Source organism: Triticum aestivum, chromosome 4B (assembly GCF_018294505.1).
Source record: "Triticum aestivum cultivar Chinese Spring chromosome 4B, IWGSC CS RefSeq v2.1, whole genome shotgun sequence".
Lineage (NCBI taxonomy): Eukaryota > Viridiplantae > Streptophyta > Magnoliopsida > Poales > Poaceae > Triticum > Triticum aestivum.
In genome coordinates, this window is record NC_057804.1 from 421,009,410 (window position 1) to 421,025,741 (window position 16,332).

The following is a 16,332-nucleotide window of genomic DNA, read 5'->3' on the forward strand; positions in this document are numbered from 1 at the left end:
TTTTTTTTAAGTGAAGCTCTATGAAAATTTGGGTTTTTCTTATCTTTGAAGCCACCCTTGGCTTTGTATTTTTGCCCATGAGATAAAACCCCTCCAAAACCTCCCCTCCCCCTTGTGATCAACCTAAATTCTCTGTCCCAACTAATCCAAACTAGTTTTGGATTTTTATTCTAATTATTTTTCCCCTCAATTCAATTCTGAAAATTATTTGGAGCCTGAGGGATTTTCAAAGCAAGTACACTTTTTCATTTGAGTTTTGAACTCAAACCAATTCTCCTGGATTGTCCTTTGAACCCACAACCCAGAACCATCTTGATCCACTCCTCCTCTTCTCAAATTTTTCAAAATACAGTCTCTGCAAGTTTGGACCAGATTTGCCAAATTTGGTGAAATTCATATCCACACTGCTCCAAAAATTCCAACAAAAATCATGCAGCCTACTTGAGCAAGGAGAAGCCACTCCACCAAAAATCAGCTCAAGGAAAAATCACCAGAGGCCAATTTCATTCGGTCGAACACCTGGTGGGCACTGTTACTGTTCAAAGTTCAGAAAATTCAGTTTCAGTGTCATCTTCCGTCCGTCAGTTTCAGTCACGCGGCCACAGTGCCCTTGGCACGTTCCTCGCCGCCTATTCCTCTTGTCCGAAGCTGCACACACGTGCGTGGAGCCTTCCTGGCGTCGGTAGTGCGTTGGCTCGCCCTCGCCGGCGTCTTCTGCAGCGTCGGGACCTCCCGTGGCGGCCGATAGGAGGCACACCACGGCAGAACGCTGTTCCGCGCCGCCCATCGCTCCCTGGCTCTCCGCGTGGCCTCATGCACGCCAGCGCACGACCGTAGCACAGCCACCGTGGCCGGCAAGCACGGAACGCGCTCTCCGCCGCCGACGGGCCCGCGCCATCACCGTTCCATCGAGCTCGCCCTTAACACCCAAATCCCGGCCAGTTTAACACCAAAACGGACCCATTGAACCTCCGTAATGACGCTCGACCCCCTAACCACCCCGACCGAGCACTGCGCCACCGTAATCGCTCGCCGGTGATCCTCGTTCACGGCAACCGCCTCGGACCGCCTATATAAAGGGGTCCCGAGCTCACTCTCGTGCACGCAGCACCCCTACTACTCACCAACACCCCGCCAGGCCACTAGGGGGACCTCGAGGAGGTCTCCTCCCCCAGCTCCGGCCGCCTCGCCCCGCCTCGGCCTCCAACCCGATTCGTTCTGGTGAGGCCATCTCCGGCGCTCAAACCCCGTTCGTTACCCTCTCTAGCTGCCAGGAGCATGACCCCCTCTTCAATTTAACCTTTGCAGCCCTCTCCGACGAGCCCCTCGACCACCCGAGCCGCCGTCCGCCGGAGCAAAGCTTGCCGTCGACGTGGTGCTCGCCGACCGACTCCACCACCATCAACTGACGCGGAAGGGTGCCCTGAGCACGGAGGTACTCCCCGATCTCTCTGCCTCGCCGTGGATCGCCGCCGGCGACCACCGCGGCTCTCGGGCGCCGGCGAACTCTGCCGCCCCGTTTGAACATTTGAACCTGACGGGTGGGACCCCACCGTCAGCCTCTCTGCTCTCTCTTTCGAATCGTTTTCTGGAAGCGCCTTCGGGCAGAATGCGTTTTCTCTTCGGGCTGGCGTAGTCGCTACCGAAGCGTTTTCTGTTTTTATAAACTAGCCCCTGGAAATCTTCTGTTTCATTACAGATAAGTCCCTGGACAAAAACCCTTATAACTTTTAATCAGAAAAGTATTTTTGATTGATTCTTTTTTCTGTTCTCTTTAAAATTTTGTCTAGTTTTTTATCAGATTTATTTGAAAAATATTTGGTTTACCTTCTGTGCACTCCTTGGTATTTACGTTAGCGCATATATTTTCTTTAAACCGTAGATACCGAAGGAGGTGACGGAGCCGCGAACTTCACCGAGCTAGGCTCCGACTACTCTGAACCAGGCAAGCATGTTTGAACTTTTGATATGATGAGTGTCTTGGCATGTTTTGCATTTAGTTAGTTTCATGGCATGTTGGTGAGCATACCGATGAACGTTATTTTATGTGATAATAAGGTGAGTGAGTTCAATGATCCATACGTGGATGAATGTGAATATGAATGGCCATGTGTTGGCATGAGGATGGGTACGATGGCAGTGTTGTAGCATGCCAGTCTTACGCCAGACTATGTGACTTCAGTGTCAAACCATATCGGTCCAGTACCTATCATTTCCTTCCTTGTACTACCACATGTTTTCCGCAAGGAATATGGTTTAGTAAGTTGCAAACCGCTTTCATGGTACACACCAAAGAGGAGAGGCCGTGATGATGGTTCCATGGCCCTGGATTAAAGCCAGTCATCCGGTCAGGGGGCATGGGTGTTTCCGGTTGGGACCGAGAGGGGGGCACCCCTTAGAGCGCGCGTATATAAATTTGATCCCATGCTATTCGACATTGTGATCTCCCCGTCTCAAAAGTTTTTCTTGGACGATGACTAGGGTGATTCCTAGCATCGAGAGGTAGGATGGGTGTGTACCGGTTAGCTGTGTTTTCTTCCGAAATACCATAAACGGAACTAGTCCTTCATGACTACGGAAATCCATTGGCTGTGGGAAAAATTTTGTACAAACTCTGCAGAGTCATATATTCCTCCAAATCATCTCTTCCATGTCAAGTTTCGTTCCATCTTATCCTAATCAATTGTCAGCTTTGATGACAGAGACTCCGGTGAATCGCATGAGTGCTAAGTCCGATTGAATGATTATCCCTGTGGATGGACTAACCCGTTTATTCTCATGGATTGAATGTTTATTATGAGTATTGTTTACTGGTGAATTTAAAGCCCTTTCTGCGATGTCGCTCAGACGTCCGACTGTGGCATTTCTTTTAAAGCCCTTTCTGCGATGTCGCTCAGACGTCCGACTGTGGCATTTCTTTTAAAGCCCTTTTTGCGATGTCGCTCAGACGTCCGACTGTGGCATTTCTTTTAAAGCCCTTTCTACGATGTGCTCAGACGTCCGACCGTGGCATTTCTTTTAAAGCCCTTTATGTGGTGTCGCTAAGATGCCCGACTGTGGCATCATTTCCTTATTTTTATTTGTTCACCTTTCGAGGCGTCGCTTCAGACACCCGATCGGTCCTTATTTATGCTCTGTGGAATTTCAGGCGGACAACCGCCGTTTTCCCTTTTTACTTACCCGTTATGCCAATTTTATTTATTGTGCATTAAGGAATTAATCATGTTGCATCCATGCACGCATTTGTTATATCTTACGTCTGAACTGTCTTGCGAGTACTTTCAAAGTACTCACTGGCTTGTTGATTTGGCCAGATGCTGACGAAGGCGATCTCATGGATGAAGAGTTCGATAGCGAGTCCGACATTTAGAGGAGTCCCAGTCAGTCTCGTGCGACCCTGGATTTGGTCACTGTTTTATATCCGCTTCCGCTACCAAATAAATTTATCGAGCCTCACCTCGACGTTCGATGAAATGATATTCTTAGAGTCCTGTATTTCCCTTCCCGCTGTGTTTTTCCACCACCAACCTATCCATGAGTCAGTAGTATGTCTCCACACCACTGTGTCCTGTCCGCCATTATGTATGATTATTGGCGTGCTTGTAATAATTTGGTTGAGCGACCGCAGTTCAACCCTGTAATATATTTTATGCTACTGGCTTATTGTATCAAGAAATTGTCTACCAGTGAGGAGGATTTCTCTCATACTGGACTCAAAAGACTGGTTTATCAATAAATATTTTTATTGGAAAACCGGCCGTGACAAGCTTGGTACCAGAGCCAGGCTGACTGTAGGAAGCCACTAGGTGCGATCGCTAATTAGTTATTAGCATGACAGGGCTATTTTATGCTTTTGCAATTGTAGTCATTTTCTGTCAGTCAGCATAAATTTATGATCTGACCCTGCAGAATTTTGCCTACTTTTATAGATGGCCGACGTCAGCTGCGAGTCTCAGACCTTCGCCAACATGCCCGATTGGTTCGTCAAGCTTCTTTCTTCCATCGTTCAGGTCGCGATGGGGCCATCCGTGCGCCCAGTCTTCACACTCTACCAGCACCGAGTCAACGACAGTCTGACCATGCACCAGGCCACGGTGCAGTTCAGGGGAGGGCGTGGTGAGTTACGCCGCTTCCGGTTCGTGGGAAGAGCCATGCCTACGGAGAGGCATGCTATGCAGATGGCAGCCCGCGAGGCGATAGCTCGTCTCAGGGATGTCCTTCCCGTGATGAAGACTCGTCGTTACCGTTATCTTCCGTGCCATGTGCCTTACACCTGTCACTACGCATACTCCTGCCCCAGAGGAGAACGAGACGAGGCTTTTGAGATGCTCATTGAGTATCTTCGGGTCCTGGAGGCAGCCTTCGACAACCTGGTGGACGACTTCGTAGCTACCCGCATGGACTCAGTCCATGGCTGTGCTGCCAACAGGAGGGAGCTCCTACCCATCGCTCCGCCACCGACTTTTGTCTCGTCATCAGCATCTTTTACGCCTACTCGTCGCCTGCCTTCTACCGAAGAATTTAACCAAGTCATTTCACCCACTCCAGCGCGCACTACACCAACCTTCGTGCCCACTCCTGTACGTGTTGCTCCGCCCCTGGCAACCGCTCCGTCCGCTCTGCGCAACACTACACGTATGGAGCCCATTAGCGAGGAGGAAGTCGAGTCCCCAACCTCGCTACGCCTCGCCCTCGGCAGGGCAAAGGAGGTCGTCAACATCTCTGCCTGAGTACGCTTAGCTGCCATGTATTGTACCGCTTTGTAAGATATGTGCATAGGTTGTGAGAAGTAGCCTGTTTGCGCATCATGTAGGATCTGGAGAAGTGCACTAGCCTTAATAACATGTCAGGATTATGTACGCATATCCTGAGTGATGTACTGTATAATTACCGCCCGCGTGTAAGATATGTAATGAGCAGTCCTTCTCCGTGCGCAAGTCGATTTGTTTTTCTTAAGTAAGCTTGGGTATTTAATAATATCTGCCAGCTTTATGCATTTATGGTTTTATTTTTGCGACTCTTTCCGCTTTTCTTAAGAGTTTTACAAAAATATTTTTCCCAGAGTGAAAAATGTCTCGTCCTTGGACACGTTCCATGCCAACTCCACCAGAGGAAATTCATGATACTCAACCCAACAATGAGTTCACTCAGGGACAGTCAAGCCAACAAGGCAGTGAATCGGCACTTTCACAAATGTGCCGCCTTTATGAACAGAGTCAGCAACAACATCGCGAGATGATGAACCAAGTCATCAACATGGGGAATCAGCATGGACAGTATCAGCAACATTCCAAGTTATCTGAGCTAGAGAAGACACGTCCTCAAACATTTTCTCACACTGACAAGCCTCTTGAAGCCGAGGACTGGCTTTGAGATATGGAGAGGAAATTAATTATTGCAAAGTGTTCAGATCTCGAGAAAGTACTATATGCTCCACACTATCTCACAGGAGCAGCCGCATCGTGGTGGGAGAATTTTCTGCACATGCATCCCAACGAAAATGACATAACCTGGGATGATTTCAAGGAAGGTTTCCGTGGTGCACATATTCCTAAGAGTATTATGAAAATCAAGAAGAGAGAATTTGATGACCTCAAACAAAGGAACATGACAGTGTCAGATTACAACAGTCAATTTACTCTATTATCCCGCTACGCCAATGAGGAGCGTATGACTGAAATCAAGAAGATGGAGAAATTCCTTGACGGTCTGGTGCCCGCACTTAAATGCCAACTGGTTGTGCACACTTTTCCTGATTTTAAAACGCTGGTGGACAAGGCCATTACTCTGGAAAATGAGAGACGCAGTCTGGAAGATATCCGCAAGCGAAAAAGGGACCAGACTAATCACACTCGCAATCACCGAAGCAAGATAGATTTTAAAAAGGGTGGGACACCCAAATTCTCATCCAATGTCTCACGCCCAATCAAGAACTTTCATGCAAGGGACAAGGAATTCACCTATCGCCCCGGCGTTACTTGTTACGCTTGTGGAGAAGAAGGGCATTATGCCAAACAGTGCCCCAAGCCAAGGAACTCAACCCCAAAGCTGAACAACGGCGGCAATAATTCAGCGCCCAAACGAAACAATTTCAATCCCAACAATAACCACAGGAAGGGTCATCTGAACCATGTAACCAAAGAGGAGGCACAAAATGCTCCGGATATCGTACTCGGTACGTTTCCTGTCAACACAATACCTGCAATGGTTTTGTTTGATTCTGGAGCTTCTCACTCTTTCATCTCGAAAAGTTTTGCTTTGCAAAATAATTTTTCGATGCTTCCTTTGGAGAAATCCATATTAATCAAGTCCCCCGGGATTCAGCAAGTTTCTCAGAATTACTGTCAGAATGTGGCCATTGAGTTTGAAGGATTGGAGTTTTACGCAAATCTTATTGTATTGGAAAATAAAGGACTGGATGTCATCCTAGGGATGGATTGGCTAACCACCAATAAAGGTTTTATCGACTGTTTCAACAGGACCGTGATTCTCACACACCACCAAGGGAAGACAATAAGAGTATCAGCCAAGGAAGGAAAAAGACCCCGGCAACCGAGATTAAATAAGGTGGACGTTTCTGAGCTAAACAAGGTTCCAGTAGTGTGTGAATTTCCAGATGTATTCCCTGAAGAGCTGCCAGGCATGCCACCAGATCGAGAAATAGAATTCCGCATTGAGCTAGCACCAGGAACCACCCCCATATACAAGAAACCATACAGAATGGCACCATCCGAGTTGATCGAATTGAAGAAGCAAATAAAGGAATTACTGGATAAAGGATACATTCGGGCCAGCTCCTCACCTTGGGGATCACCAATTTTATTTGCCAAGAAGAAGGATGGAACACTGAGATTGTGTATTGACTATCGAGCACTTAACATGGTCACAGTCAAAAACAAATACCCGATGCCAAGGATAAACGATTTGTTTGATCAACTTGCTCAGGCCAAGGTATTCTCAAAAATTGACTTAAGGTCAGGATACCATCAATTGAAGGTACGAACGGAAGATATCCCCAAAACAGCCTTCACCTCCAGATATGGACTGTACGAGTTCACAGTGATGCCATTTGGATTAACTAACGCCCCGGCATATTTTGTTCACCTCATGAACAAAGTATTTATGAAGTTTATGGACAAATTCGTCGTAGTATTCATCGATGATATTCTGGTATACTCCAAAACACCAGAAGAGCACGCAGAACATCTCAGGATTGTACTAGGAGAGCTAAGGAAACACCAATTGTATGCCAAGTTCAGCAAGTGCGAATTTTGGCTAAGACAAGTAGGTTTTCTAGGCCACGTGCTGACTCAAGACGGTATAGCAGTGGACCCAGAGAAAGTCAAGGCCGTACTTGACTGGAAGTCACCAGCTAGCGTAACAGACATACGAAGTTTCCTGGGAATGGCAGGATATTACCGCAGATTTATTGAAGGATTTTCCACCATATCCAAGCCTATGACACAGTTACTCAAGAAAGATAAGAAGTTTGAATGGACAGAAGCCTGCAAGAAAAGTTTCCAAGAGCTAAAGCGGAAATTAACAACAGCACCGGTATTAATTGTACCCGATATACACAAGAATTTTGAAGTATTTTGTGACGCATCTAGAAAGGGTCTCGGATGCGTGTTGATGCAAGAAGGCAAGGTTGTCGCCTACGCTTCAAGGCAACTTCGCAAACACGAGGAAAATTATCCCACTCATGATTTAGAAATGGCAGCAGTTATTCATGCACTCAAGGAATGGAGGCATTTTCTACTTGGGAATCGATGTGAGATATATACGGATCACAAAAGCCTCAAATACATTTTTACGCAGCCAGAACTAAATTTACGGCAACGCCGCTGGTTGGAATTGGTAAAGGATTATGATGTTGGTATCCATTACCATCCAGGGAAAGCAAACGTAGTGGCCGATGCCCTGAGTCGGAACCCCAACTCCGACGGGAACTATCTGCACAGCTTGAGGCCCGAATTCCATCAAGAATTTGTCAAGCTCAACTTGATAATGGTAGCAGAAGGCACCATATCAAACTTGGAAATACAACCACACCTTGTGGAGAAAATTAAAGAGGCTCAGTCCGGTCACCCCAGCATTGAAGGAATTAAAAGGAAGTTGAGTATGGGCAAGGCCTCGGAATTCATCATAGACAATGAAGGAATATTATGGTACGGAGAAAGGCTATGCGTGCCAAACATAGAAGACCTTAAACAGCAAGTTTTAACTGAAGCACACACCACTCCATATTCGATCCACCCTGGAGGAACCAAAATGTATAAGGATATTCAGGAAAGATTTTGGTGGCACGGTATGAAGAGGGACATAGCCGCTTTCATTGCATGTTGCGACTCATGTCAACGCATAAAAGCTGAACATCAGAGACCAGCCGGACTACTGCAACCTAACAAAATACCTGAGTGGAAATGGGATGAAATAGGGATGGATTTTATTGTCGGATTACCTCGGTCACGACACGGGAATGATGCCATATGGGTCATCACTGACAGGTTGACCAAAGTAGCACACTTTATTCCAGTGAAGACAACCTACACCACTCAGAGGCTTGCCAGGATTTATCTTTCCCGCATAGTCTGTCTGCACGGTGTCCCGAAGACTATAATTTCCGACAGAGGCACTCAGTTCGTCTCAAGATTTTTGGAGCAATTACAACAGGCTCTGGGAACCCAACTAGCCTTCAGTACCGCATACCATCCACAGACTGATGGACAAACAGAACGTGTAAACCAGGTTTTAGAAGACATGCTAAGAGCATGTGTCCTCACCTATGGAACCAGTTGGGAGGACAGCCTGCCATATGCCGAGTTCGCATACAACAACAGTTACCAGGCCAGCCTGCAAATGGCTCCTTTCGAAGCCCTATACGGAAGGAGATGTCGTACCCCGTTAAATTGGTCAGAGACCGGAGACAGCCGCATCTTCGGACCAGATATGCTCAGAGAAGCCGAGGAAAAAGTCAGGCTAATCAGGGACCGACTTAAGACCGCTCAAAGTCGACAGAAAAGTTATTATGATCAGAAACATCGTAGGGTCAGTTTCGAACCCGGTGAATTCGTATACTTGAGAGTATCCCCGATGAGAGGATTGCAACGGTTTAAGATTAAAGGAAAATTAGCACCAAGATTCATTGGACCATTTTGCATAGTGGCACGAAGAGGCACTGTAGCCTACCAGCTAGACTTACCCGAAGACTTGTCCGACATTCACGACGTGTTCCACGTCTCTCAATTAAGGAAGTGCGTAAGCAACCCAGAGAAACAGGTATCTCATGAGAACATTGACATACAGCCAGACCTCACTTATCGAGAACGTCCCATAAGAATATTAGAGGAGTCTGAAAGGAGGACCCGACAGAAAACCATCAAGTTTTTCAAAGTCCAGTGGAGCAATCACACCGACAGTGAAGCAACTTGGGAAAGCGAGGATTTTCTTCGGACAGAGCATCCACACTTATTTAAGGATCAGCTGAAATCTCGGGGACGAGATTTTTCCTAAGGGGGTAGGTGTTGTGACACTCCAAAATTTTTATTTGGTTTTTATCAAAAACTTTGTGGTTTTGAGGAGAGATTTTTTTTTAAGTGAAGCTCTATGAAAATTTGGGTTTTTCTTATCTTTGAAGCCACCCTTGGCTTTGTATTTTTGCCCATGAGATAAAACCCCTCCAAAACCTCCCCTCCCCCTTGTGATCAACCTAAATTCTCTGTCCCAACTAATCCAAACTAGTTTTGGATTTTTATTCTAATTATTTTTCCCCTCAATTCAATTCTGAAAATTATTTGGAGCCTGAGGGATTTTCAAAGCAAGTACACTTTTTCATTTGAGTTTTGAACTCAAACCAATTCTCCTGGATTGTCCTTTGAACCCACAACCCAGAACCATCTTGATCCACTCCTCCTCTTCTCAAATTTTTCAAAATACAGTCTCTGCAAGTTTGGACCAGATTTGCCAAATTTGGTGAAATTCATATCCACACTGCTCCAAAAATTCCAACAAAAATCATGCAGCCTACTTGAGCAAGGAGAAGCCACTCCACCAAAAATCAGCTCAAGGAAAAATCACCAGAGGCCAATTTCATTCGGTCGAACACCTGGTGGGCACTGTTACTGTTCAAAGTTCAGAAAATTCAGTTTCAGTGTCATCTTCCGTCCGTCAGTTTCAGTCACGCGGCCACAGTGCCCTTGGCACGTTCCTCGCCGCCTATTCCTCTTGTCCGAAGCTGCACACACGTGCGTGGAGCCTTCCTGGCGTCGGTAGTGCGCTGGCTCGCCCTCGCCGGCGTCTTCTGCGGCGTCGGGACCTCCCGTGGCGGCCGACAGGAGGCACACCACGGCAGAACGCCGTTCCGCGCCGCCCATCGCTCCCTGGCTCTCCGCGTGGCCTCATGCACGCCAGCGCACGACCGTAGCACAGCCACCATGGCCGGCAAGCACGGAACGCGCTCTCCGCCGCCGACGGGCCCGCGCCATCACCGTTCTGTCGAGCTCGCCCTTAACACCCAAATCCCGGCCAGTTTAACACCAAAACGGACCCATTGAACCTCCGTAATGACGCTCGACCCCCTAACCACCCTGACCGAGCACTGCGCCACCGTAATCGCTCGCCGGTGATCCTCGTTCACGGCAACCGCCTCGGACCGCCTATATAAAGGGGTCCCGAGCTCACTCTCGTGCACGCAGCACCCCCACTACTCACCAACACCCCGCCAGGCCACTAGGGGGACCTCGAGGAGGTCTCCTCCCCCAGCTCCGGCCGCCTCGCCCCGCCTTGGCCTCCAGCCCGATTCGTTCTGGTGAGGCCATCTCTGGCGCTCAAACCCCGTTCGTTACCCTCTCTAGCTGCCAGGAGCATGACCCCCTCTTCAATTTAACCTTTGCAGCCCTCTCCGACGAGCCCCTCGACCACCCGAGCCGCCGTCCGCCGGAGCAAAGCTCGCCGTCGACGTGGTGCTCGCCGACCGACTCCACCACCATCAACTAACGCGGAAGGGTGCCCTGAGCACGGAGGTACTCCCCGATCTCTCTGCCTCGCCGTGGATCGCCGCCGGCGACCACCGCGGCTCTCGAGCGCCGGCGAACTCTGCCGCCCCGTTTGAACATTTGAACCTGACGGGTGGGACCCCACCGTCAGCCTCTCTGCTCTCTCTTTCGAATCGTTTTCTGGAAGCGCCTTCGGGCAGAATGCGTTTTCTCTTCGGGCTGGCGTAGTCGCTACCGAAGCGTTTTCTGTTTTTATAAACTAGCCCCTGGAAATCTTCTGTTTCATTACAGATAAGTCCCTGGACAAAAACCCTTATAACTTTTAATCAGAAAAGTATTTTTGATTGATTCTTTTTTCTGTTCTCTTTCAAATTTTGTCTAGTTTTTTATCAGATTTATTTGAAAAATATTTGGTTTACCTTCTGTGCACTCCTTGGTATTTACGTTAGCGCATATATTTTCTTTAAACCGTAGATACCGAAGGAGGTGACGGAGCCGCGAACTTCACCGAGCTAGGCTCCGACTACTCTGAACCAGGCAAGCATGTTTGAACTTTTGATATGATGAGTGTCTTGGCATGTTTTGCATTTAGTTAGTTTCATGGCATGTTGGTGAGCATACCGATGAACGTTATTTTATGTGATAATAAGGTGAGTGAGTTCAATGATCCATACGTGGATGAATGTGAATATGAATGGCCATGTGTTGGCATGAGGATGGGTACGATGGCAGTGTTGTAGCATGCCAGTCTTACGCCAGACTATGTGACTTCAATGTCAAACCATATCGGTCCAGTACCTATCATTTCCTTCCTTGTACTACCACATGTTTTCCGCAAGGAATATGGTTTAGTAAGTTGCAAACCGCTTTCATGGTACACACCAAAGAGGAGAGGCCGTGATGATGGTTCCATGGCCCTGGATTAAAGCCAGTCATCCGGTCAGGGGGCATGGGTGTTTCCGGTTGGGACCGACAGGGGGGCACCCCTTAGAGCGCGTATATATAAATTTGATCCCATGCTATTCGAGATTGTGATCTCCCCGTCTCAAAAGTTTTTCTTGGACGATGACTAGGGTGATTCCTAGCATCGAGAGGTAGGATGGGTGTGTACCGGTTAGCTGTGTTTTCTTCCGAAATACCATAAACGGAACTAGTCCTTCGTGACTACGGAAATCCGTTGGCTGTGGGAAAAATTTTGTACAAACTCTGCAGAGTCATATATTCCTCCAAATCATCTCTTCCATGTCAAGTTTCGTTCCATCTTATCCTAATCAATTGTTAGCTTTGATGACAGAGACTCCGGTGAATCGCATGAGTGCTAAGTCCGATTGAATGATTATCCCTGTGGATGGACTAACCCGTTTATTCTCATGGATTGAATGTTTATTATGAGTATTGTTTACTGGTGAATTTAAAGCCCTTTCTGCGATGTCGCTCAGACGTCCGACTGTGGCATTTCTTTTAAAGCCCTTTCTGCGATGTCGCTCAGACGTCCGACTGTGGCATTTCTTTTAAAGCCCTTTTTGCGATGTCGCTCAGACGTCCGACTGTGGCATTTCTTTTAAAGCCCTTTCTGCGATGTGCTCAGACGTCCGACCGTGGCATTTCTTTTAAAGCCCTTTATGTGGTGTCGCTAAGATGCCCGACTGTGGCATCATTTCCTTATTTTTATTTGTTCACCTTTCGAGGCGTCGCTTCAGACACCCGATCGGTCCTTATTTATGCTCTGTGGAATTTCAGGCGGACTACCGCCGTTTTCCCTTTTTACTTACCCGTTATGCCAATTTTATTTATTGTGCATTAAGGAATTAATCATGTTGCATCCATGCACGCATTTGTTATATCTTACGTCTGAACTGTCTTGCGAGTACTTTCAAAGTACTCGCTGGCTTGTTGATTTGGCCAGATGCTGACGAAGGCGATCTCATGGATGAAGAGTTCGATAGCGAGTTCGACACTTAGAGGAGTCCCAGTCAGTCTCGTGCGACCCTGGATTTGGTCACTGTTTTATATCCGCTTCCGCTACCAAATAAATTTATCGAGCCTCACCTCGACGTTCGATGAAATGATATTCTTAGAGTCCTGTATTTCCCTTCCCGCTGTGTTTTTCCACCACCAACCTATCCATGAGTCAGTAGTATGTCTCCACACCACTGTGTCCTGTCCGCCATTATGTATGATTATTGGCGTGCTTGTAATAATTTGGTTGAGCGACCGTAGTTCAACCCTGTAATATATTTTATGCTACTGGCTTATTGTATCAAGAAATTGTCTACCAGTGAGGAGGATTTCTCTCATACTGGACTCAAAAGACTGGTTTATCAATAAATATTTTTATTGGAAAACCGGCCGTGACAAGCTTGGTACCAGAGCCAGGCTGACTGTAGGAAGCCACTAGGTGCGATCGCTAATTAGTTATTAGCATGACAGGGCTATTTTATGCTTTTGCAATTGTAGTCATTTTCTGTCAGTCAGCATAAATTTATGATCTGACCCTGCAGAATTTTGCCTACTTTTGTAGATGGCCGACGTCAGCTGCGAGTCTCAGACCTTCGCCAACGTGCCCGATGGGTTCGTCAAGCTTCTTTCTTCCATCGTTCAGGTCGCGATGGGGCCATCCGTGCGCCTAGTCTTCACACTCTACCAGCACCGAGTCAACGACAGTCTGACCATGCACCAGGCCATGGTGCAGTTCAGGGGAGGGCGTGGTGAGTTACGCCGCTTCCGGTTCGTGGGAAGAGCCATGCCTACGGAGAGGCATGCTATGCAGATGGCAGCCCGCGAGGCGATAGCTCGTCTCAGGGATGTCCTTCCCGTGATGAAGACTCGTCGTTACCGTTATCTTCCGTGCCATGTGCCTTACACCTGTCACTACGCATACTCCTGCCCCAGAGGAGAACGAGATGAGGCTTTTGAGATGCTCATTGAGTATCTCCGGGCCCTGGAGGCAGCCTTCGACAACCTGGTGGACGACTTCGTAGCTACCCGCATGGACTCAGTCCATGGCTGTGCTGCCAACAGGAGGGAGCTCCTACCCATCGCTCCGCCACCGACTTTTGTCTCGTCATCAGCATCTTTTACGCCTACTCGTCGCCTGCCTTCTACCGAAGAATTTAACCAAGTCATTTCACCCACTCCAGCGCGCACTACACCAACCTTCGCGCCCACTCCTGTACATGTTGCTCCGCCCCTGGCAACCGCTCCGTCCGCTCTGCGCAACACTACACGTATGGAGCCCATTAGCGAGGAGGAAGTCGAGTCCCCAACCTTGCTACGCCTCACCCTCGGCAGGGCAAAGGAGGTCGTCAACATCTCTGCCTGAGTACGCTTAGCTGCCATGTATTGTACCGCTTTGTAAGATATGTGCATAGGTTGTGAGAAGTAGCCTGTTTGCGCATCATGTAGGATCTGGAGAAGTGCACTAGCCTTAATAACATGTCAGGATTATGTACGCATATCCTGAGTGATGTACTGTATAATTACCGCCCGCGTGTAAGATATGTAATGAGCAGTCCTTCTCCGTGCGCAAGTCGATTTGTTTTTCTTAAGTAAGCTTGGGTATTTAATAATATCTGCCAGCTTTATGCATTTATGGTTTTATTTTTGCGACTCTTTCCGCTTTTCTTAAGAGTTTTACAAAAATATTTTTCCCAGAGTGAAAAATGTCTCGTCCTTGGACACGTTCCATGCCAACTCCACCAGAGGAAATTCATGATACTCAACCCAACAACGAGTTCACTCAGGGACAGTCAAGCCAACAAGGTAGTGAATCGGCACTTTCACAAATGTGCCGCCTTTATGAACAGAGTCAGCAACAACATCGCGAGATGATGAACCAAGTCATCAACATGGGGAATCAGCATGGACAGTATCAGCAACATTCCAAGTTATCTGAGCTACAGAAGACACGTCCTCAAACATTTTCTCACACTGACAAGCCTCTTGAAGCCGAGGACTGGCTTCGAGATATGGAGAGGAAATTAATTATTGCAAAGTGTTCAGATCTCGAGAAAGTACTATATGCTCCACACTATCTCACAGGAGCAGCCGCATCGTGGTGGGAGAATTTTCTGCACATGCATCCCAACGAAAATGACATAACCTGGGATGATTTCAAGGAAGGTTTCCGTGGTGCACATATTCCTAAGAGTATTATGAAAATCAAGAAGAGAGAATTTGATGACCTCAAACAAAGGAACATGACAGTGTGAGATTACAACAGTCAATTTACCCTATTATCCCGCTACGCCAATGAGGAGCGTATGACTGAAATCAAGAAGATGGAGAAATTCCTTGACGGTCTGGCGCCCGCACTTAAATGCCAACTGGTCGTGCACACTTTTCCTGATTTTAAAACGCTGGTGGACAAGGCCATTACTCTGGAAAATGAGAGACGCAGTCTGGAAGATATCCGCAAGCGAAAAAGGGACCAGACTAATCACACTCGCAATCACCGAAGCAAGATAGATTTTAAAAAGGGTGGGACACCCAAATTCTCATCCAATGTCTCACGCCCAATCAAGAATTTTCATGCAAGGGACAAGGAATTCACCTATCGCCCCGGCGTTACTTGTTACGCTTGTGGAGAAGAAGGGCATTATGCCAAACAGTGCCCCAAGCCAAGGAACTCAACCCCAAAGCCGAACAACGGCGGCAATAATTCAGCGCCCAAAGGAAACAATTTCAATCCCAACAATAACCACAGGAAGGGTCATCTGAACCACGTAACCAAAGAGGAGGCACAAAATGCTCCGGATATCGTACTCGGTACGTTTCCTGTCAACACAATACCTGCAATGGTTTTGTTTGATTCTGGAGCTTCTCACTCTTTCATCTCGAAAAGTTTTGCTTTGCAAAATAATTTTTCGATGCTTCCTTTGGAGAAATCCATATTAATCAAGTCCCCCGGGATTCAGCAAGTTTCTCAGAATTACTGTCAGAATGTGGCCATTGAGTTTGAAGGATTGGAGTTTTACGCAAATCTTATTGTATTGGAAAATAAAGGACTGGATGTCATCCTAGGGATGGATTGGCTAACCACCAATAAAGGTTTTATCGACTGTTTCAACAGGACCGTGATTCTCACACACCACCAAGGGAAGACAATAAGAGTATCAGCCAAGGAAGGAAAAAGACCCCGGCAACCGAGATTAAATAAGGTGGACGTTTCTGAGCTAAACAAGGTTCCAGTAGTGTGTGAATTTCCAGATGTATTCCCTGAAGAGCTGCCAGGCATGCCACCAGATCGAGAAATAGAATTCCGCATTGAGCTAGCACCAGGAACCACCCCCATATACAAGAAACCATACAGAATGGCACCATCCGAGTTGATCGAATT